The 6,984-nt window shown below is 34.9% G+C and overlaps 1 long non-coding RNA gene across 1 annotated transcript in view; it reads left to right on the forward strand.

Moving 5' to 3' along the window:
* Nucleotides 1–6,984, forward strand: part of LOC128250610 (uncharacterized) — a 199,425-nt gene that overhangs the window by 144,434 nt on the left and 48,007 nt on the right. The gene's annotated exons all lie outside the window — the stretch shown is intronic.

Genomic DNA, 6,984 nt, shown 5'->3' on the forward strand with positions numbered 1-6,984 from the left:
ATATATATATATATATACACAGACACACACACACACACACACACATATATATATATATATATATATATATATATATATATGGTCATATATATATATACATATAGAAAGACGGATAGACATATATACGTACATATATTTGTGTGAGTGTGTGTATACAACAAGGGAGAGAGTGAGAGAGAGACGGGGACACATAGGGACAGTTTGATAGGGGAATGCTTTGATGTTAGAAAGTAGTAGGAATATTGAACAAGAAATGATTGATTGGAGGAAGATTGCAAGTAGAAGCGAAAAGACTGAAAAAGAATGAGTTTACGAGGAATAGAAATAAGGGAAATAATAAAAAGGTGACGAACAATGGAAGAGAGAAGGAGAATGTCGGTGGGGGATTTGTGGAGAAAGATAGGCGTTATGAGACAAAGAATAGAACATCTAAGAGATGGTGATGTCCTAGAGAAAGATACGAGATATAAAAGGGAAATCAAGATATACAGGAAGTTAAACAAAGAGGAGACATACGTAGTGTGTGCAGACGTGTGTATGGGGAATTGCGAAGAAAGCAGAAAGGGGAAGAGTGGGAAAAAGCAGAAAGAGACAGAGAGAGAGAGTAAGGGAGAGAGAGAAAGAGTGTTGAATGGAATCTTTGGAAACAAATGGAGAAATAGTGTGACAACTGATATAAAATGAGAAATTATGATAGGTAGGTAGATAGATAGATAAATAGACAATGAGAGAGAAAGAGATGGAGAAAGAGAGAGATGTGGGAGAGAAAGAAGAGAGAGAGAAAGAAGAGAAACACAAAACGTCTCAACTCAGACACTGTGTGTGTCTTTCATATAGCTACGAAGAAGTAGTAGTAGTAGTAGTAGTATGATGGTGGTGGTGGTGGTGGTAGGAAAAGGAAGAGGAAGAAAAGGAAAGAGGAAAAAGGAAGAAGAAAAGGAAGAGGAAAAAAGGAAGAAGAGGAAAAAAGGAAGAAGAAAAGGAAGAAGAAAAGGAAAGAGGAAAAAGGAAGAAGAGGAAGAAAAGGAAGAGGAAGAAGAGGAAGAAGGAGAAGGTTATTCTTCAACAACAAAGATGATGTAAATGTTTGATGTCAGAGACACGGTGATGCCATTGACATGTGGCTCCATGAAAGCATGACAGGGTTGGTTACTGAATGTGGGATCTTGAATACCCAGGAGTCTAAGCATGGATGTTTCGTTGAGCTCCGGCGGAGAAAATATACAGATCAGCTGACTTAGCCAGGAACCTGCGGCTGCAATAACCCAAAATAAAGAAAGAAATCGTCTCGTCCTGAGTTGAAATTGAAGTGTTTTCAGGAGATAATATTTAGAAATAAATCTAGATCTTTTGGGTGTGTTGCAACTGCATTAATTCAAATAGATAAATTGTATTCCAATGTGAGTTACTATTCGAAGAGAAACGAGAGCTTCTGTAGTGTAATTTTGGCAGTGCTTTAGAATCGATGCCATAATGGGATATTAGGATATTAGGATATTGTACAGTTTTAGCATTTATAGTAACGTGAATAACTTTGGTTGTTGCTGTTTGTGAGTGTATGGAGAGAGAGAGAGAGAGAGAAAGAAAGAGAGTGAGAGTATTTTAGAAGGCAAGGCAAAATTGAGGTGAGAGCCGTAGAAAAGGAAATTGTAATATGCAATAATATTGTAGAGAGAGATGGGCTACAATGGAAGAGTATCATACAGAGATAGATAGATAGATAGATAGATAGGTTTCTTTATTAGCCACACAGGGCTCAACACAGAGGGGACAAAATACAAATGTAGAGTTTTTCTTTTCGAGGGGGTCGAAAACAAAGCAGAAAAAAAAAAACAAAAGTGGGGACAACGATGAAAAAAAAACATCGCAAAACGTTTGGGGTATTTACAAAAAATATGAAATAATACAAAAAATTCCCAATAAATGGGGAGGTTATCCGTGGAAAGAAAAACCTACGAAAAGACCACGGTAACCTCGGTCTTTAGCGTCACACTTTGTTAAATAAAATCTCTTTTATTTAAGCAAGAAACGTGAGTAACTCTCTGTTTACAAAATTTTAAAACGTTTTATAGAATCATGGTCAAGGTGGCTTCGTCATTTATACGTGCCATTCTTGCTACATGTATCCATCTTTTTGCGAGATAGATAGACAGACAAACAGAGGGATAGATAAACAGACAGATAGACAGGTAAATAGATAGATATGTAGGTAGGTAGATAGGTAGATAGATAATCAATGTCCAATGGAAGATATAGATAGATAAGATAAATAGATAGACTCACAGACAGATAGATAGATAGGTAAACAAATAGACAGGCAGACAGACGAACAGACAGATAGACAGATAAAGGGAGGAAGAGAGCGATGGAGGGAGGGATTGCGTGTGTGTAAAGCGAGAGGAGATTGTAGAATGAAACAGAAGAGCTCTCTTCTTAACAACGTTCTCATTCCTAGTAATGGCCAACTTATTTCATTTAACATACCTTGTTTATCGTCGCTTTAAAACTAGTGTCTGTTAAACAATGCAGTTACTAGATCCAACTGCTTGATCTTCAGTCATGAAAGTTACCTCTCAGTAAACAATTGCTAACCATACTAACTTTCCCCTTTGCCATAATCTATAATCGAGAAACGAATCTCAGACTCAGAATTGATCCGTTTGCTACCTCATCGCCTAAATATGATGTGCCTTTTGCTAAGACTGCGCGGCGCAAAATCAATAACGTTTTTATTAAGAACAGCAGTGACAGAATATCTTAAATATGTCGAATAAATCGTCACAATTTACGGCATTTAAATCAACTTTTTATTCATTTAGCAGAAAGGCTAGCGGATGCAAGCTTTGTTACTCGGCAAAAATACTAAAATATTATTATTGCATTTTGAGAACGAGATTTCAGAACTGAAGTTGAAAGTTACTGTTATTTGTGACATAACAGACAGATAAATAGAGAGGTAGATTGATAGGGAGGTAGACATTTAGGTATAATGTTGATGTAAAGATGAAAAGCAGTCAGTACAACTGTTATAAGATTGAATCCAATTTCCCAAACCGCTATGTTATCTGTACCTTTTACAGATAACTACAGGGTGTCCACAAAGTGTGGGTACATGGTGATTAACACATACTTTAAGAAATTATTATTTCCTATATTTAATTGTTTATGTTATGATTTTATTTACTCCAGGAACCCAGACTTTGTGGACACCCTGTATAATAATGAGCGGGAAATATATGGGATTTAACTTGTTTTTCTAATTTAAATTTTATCAATTTAAAAGGTAAAATATATTTCTTTGAATGGGTGATATTCAATTGTAATGTATCTACTTCGGGAAAATTACTAAATATGGGACGAAACTACGAGATGCTAAAAATTACTGAGTAAAAAACAATGGAAGGAGTAAATAAACTATAAAATCATAGATCAACAGAAATAATATATTTAGAGAGAACAATCCAGTTATATTAATCCTCTCGTAAACTGAAATTGCATCTCAATTTCCATTGGCGTTCGGAGACAGCAAACTTATAATGTTGATGTGTCTTAATCAGTAATTAATGATTTCTTGTATTTCTTATAATGATTAATATTAATATTAATTATGACTTGACAATTATTTTCACATTCGTAACATTGTTATATTTATAAAACACATGGTTGTGGTATTTTAGTGTTGTTTACTGGAAGGGTTTGGCTGTTTACTTGTGAAGCGAGAGAGCAACAGTTAAAATTGGAGACAAGTTGTTCTTTTGGATAATCAGCAGACAGATTAACAAAAAGATATAGGGAGACAAAGAAAGTAATATTATACCAATTGAAAACTTTAAATATTCTACAGTAACTTATAACTTAACATGCAAAGATATAACTCTCTATATTAATTATATTCTCAGGCGATGTTTATATATTCCTTCCTTCCTCCTAATAAACAGGCTGCGGTGAATATATTGTCGTCTAAATTACGCAAAAATCAAAATAACACTGACATCTCATTTTAACATATATATTTACAAAAATTAGATAAAAATATTTTGAAATAACAAAAGAATAAATTTATTCAATAAAATCGCCATTGGCTTCAACCACGGCCTCCAGATGACTTCGAAATCTCCTGCAACTCTTCTGGACGGTCTCCTTGCTTAAGTTGGTGAATGCTGCCATAATCCTTGCTTTTAGTTCATCTTTGGTGTTACAAGGAGTTTTGTTGGTCTCTCGCTCAACTGCACCCCACATATAATAATCAAGGGGTTGCAGGCTGGGGAGTTAGGTAGCTAGATGTTAGGGGTGATGTGGTCACAGAAATTGTCTGACAGCCATGACTGGGTTCTCCTGCTTGTGTGGCATGGTGCAGATTCCTGCTGCCAGAAATATGGTCTTCCAGCAGCCACCCTCTTGACCCAGGGCAGCACTACCTCCTCCAGGCTCTTGATATAGGCCTATGGACAAATAACGCAGTGCTTGAAATTTCCCAGCATTAAATTACATGTTATTTTGTTCAGACCATTTGTATATTGCATTAAATCTCTGCAAGCTTGTGACATCGTCATAATTCTTTATTTTCTGTAATAACTTTGAATCATCAGCGTAGCAAGAGACAGTGACTGAACGACCGAATGACCATAGGCATGTCTAAGTGATCTACTATAAACAGTAACGGCTTCAACACAATTCCTTGGGGGACACCACTCAGAATTTGTGTTTCCCTTGAGAGAGTGCCATTGGTTGCAACTGCCTGTCTTCAATTTTTTTTAGGTAGTCATTCTCGTAGTTTAGCAGTAATTTCAAGATCCCGCAGCACACTGTGCCCAGAGTGGGAATTTATCATTTTCGAAAGTTCTCCAGGTATTTGAAATACATATTTTCTGCTTCTCTAAACTCAAGGGATTACAAATCAAAAAATCAGAGTTTAAAATAATGTATGGTTCAATTTTTATAGCTCTTTAAAGTCAGCCAATTTAACGAAATTTACGTTTTTTTTAGTATCATGAGATTGGACATATTTTCTTTAACCTCTGTTCGAACTTATTTAGAAGTATTTTTTATTATCTTTCAATCAAGCTACAGCCAAGAGTGTATAGGCCAACATAGATTCGAGAAATTTGAGAAAATAGGAGATGCACGAAACATTTAAGTTTTTAATTGGAATATCCAAATTTTTGGTAAAACTCCATTCAAACTTCATACTTTAAAAAAAATGACAAATTTTGACATATTAAGGGCTAACATATTAGACATCCTCAACATTTTATGTTAAAAGGCCACACAGATAGTATAATTCCAGTTTGGGTACCAAAAATCAAAACCAACCAAAATTGGGTAAAATCGGTAGTTATTGACCCCCAACGTGATTAAACAACTATAAAAACAGGAAACATAAATAGACTCCCAACCTAATAAATTTCTTGAAATAATTCATCTTAAATGCACTTTTTTGGCCTATTTTATGGGGTAAAAATCTGATTAGGAAGGCCTGGACGATTTTGTCTTGCTTATGCCGAAATTGAAGACGGGCCAAAATACGAGATAACAAAAAGACAATATTCCCAGAAAATGCCTGCATTTAAATTTTACCATAGTCTACCTCTTCCCCCAAAAGAAAAATACAATGTAACAACCCCCCCCCCCATGATTCACAAGGAAAATCAGAATCATTTGCACTAAATTGTGAAAACTGATCACTTATTAAACTCAACAAATATTGAAGCAACAATGCAAAACAATAAATATGCGTGACATGGACCAGTCAGTAATCTAGTGATTCTATTCTTGATTGTTCTTCTGTCAAAGCAGACGCCTTCTATGTTTTGAAGAACGAGCTGTGTAACCAACTTCACCATAAACTTGGGCTAGGACGTTTCGAAGCAATTGCTGGATGCGACATGATGGACATTCTTCTGAAGATGTCATGGATGTTTTCCTTGATTGAAAGTTGGCGAGATCTTGCAGACAATCATTTTTAACCGCAATGCATCAAAGAGGCAATTTTGGTCGATATGCTCTAATTTGGTTATTTAAGCTCAGACCCACATAAAAAAAGAAAACACAGATAATTTTGGTTCCAGTTGATAGCCCTTAGAATTGTGGCTCAAACGAGCCTTCAGCCACTATCAGGTGATTATTTTAACCCGAGATATAATTTTTTTCCGGAATTAGTCAATCTGGGCACAATGTGCGCAGTTTGTCACATATCATGCCATATTCCACCTTGTTAAGGACCTTTGCAAATTCAAGATATACTACATATACCACATCAATATTTGAATGGTCGAGCAGCTTTTTCAAAAGCCAATCATAGTGGAGTAAGAAATACGTGGGCAGCTTGTGATTGGAAATCAAGTTGGGTTTCACTCAGCAAGTCAGAGAGATAGGCCTGTAATTTTTAGGATCTACTCTGCTCCCACCTTTATTGATATAGCATATAATACCTTTTTATAGCTTTTGTTAAAGTTTATCAACCCCAAAGAAACTTTAACGTAGTATCTGAAGTAGTTCCTCTAAAGCCTGCTTCCATGGCTTCAAGAGAATACCTGGAAAACCATCAGTCACTTTCTATATGCGCGAGTATATGTGTATGATTGTGTGTATGTGTGTATATATATATATATGTATATATATAATGCGTACTTATAGGTAGGTGTACATATGTATATATATGTATGTGCATATATGTACATTCATACACACACACACATGTGTATATAAATATACACAAACATATGTATATACATATGTGTATGTATTGATATTTAAAGAAAGGTTTTCTTAAAATTTATTAACTATCTAAAATACTTTTTTGAAAAACAGAATAACACGAACTTGTTGGAAACGGAAATTTCTTTCCAAAAGTTTCGTGTTATTCCGTTTTACAAGAAGAAAAAAATTTCACGTTTCTAACAACTTTTAAGAAAATCTTTCTTGCAATATTGCGACTGTATCGATTTTTTACAAAAAACTATTATATATATATATATATATATA

This window comes from Octopus bimaculoides, chromosome 23 (genome assembly GCF_001194135.2).
Source record: "Octopus bimaculoides isolate UCB-OBI-ISO-001 chromosome 23, ASM119413v2, whole genome shotgun sequence".
NCBI classification, from domain to species: Eukaryota; Metazoa; Mollusca; class Cephalopoda; order Octopoda; family Octopodidae; genus Octopus; species Octopus bimaculoides.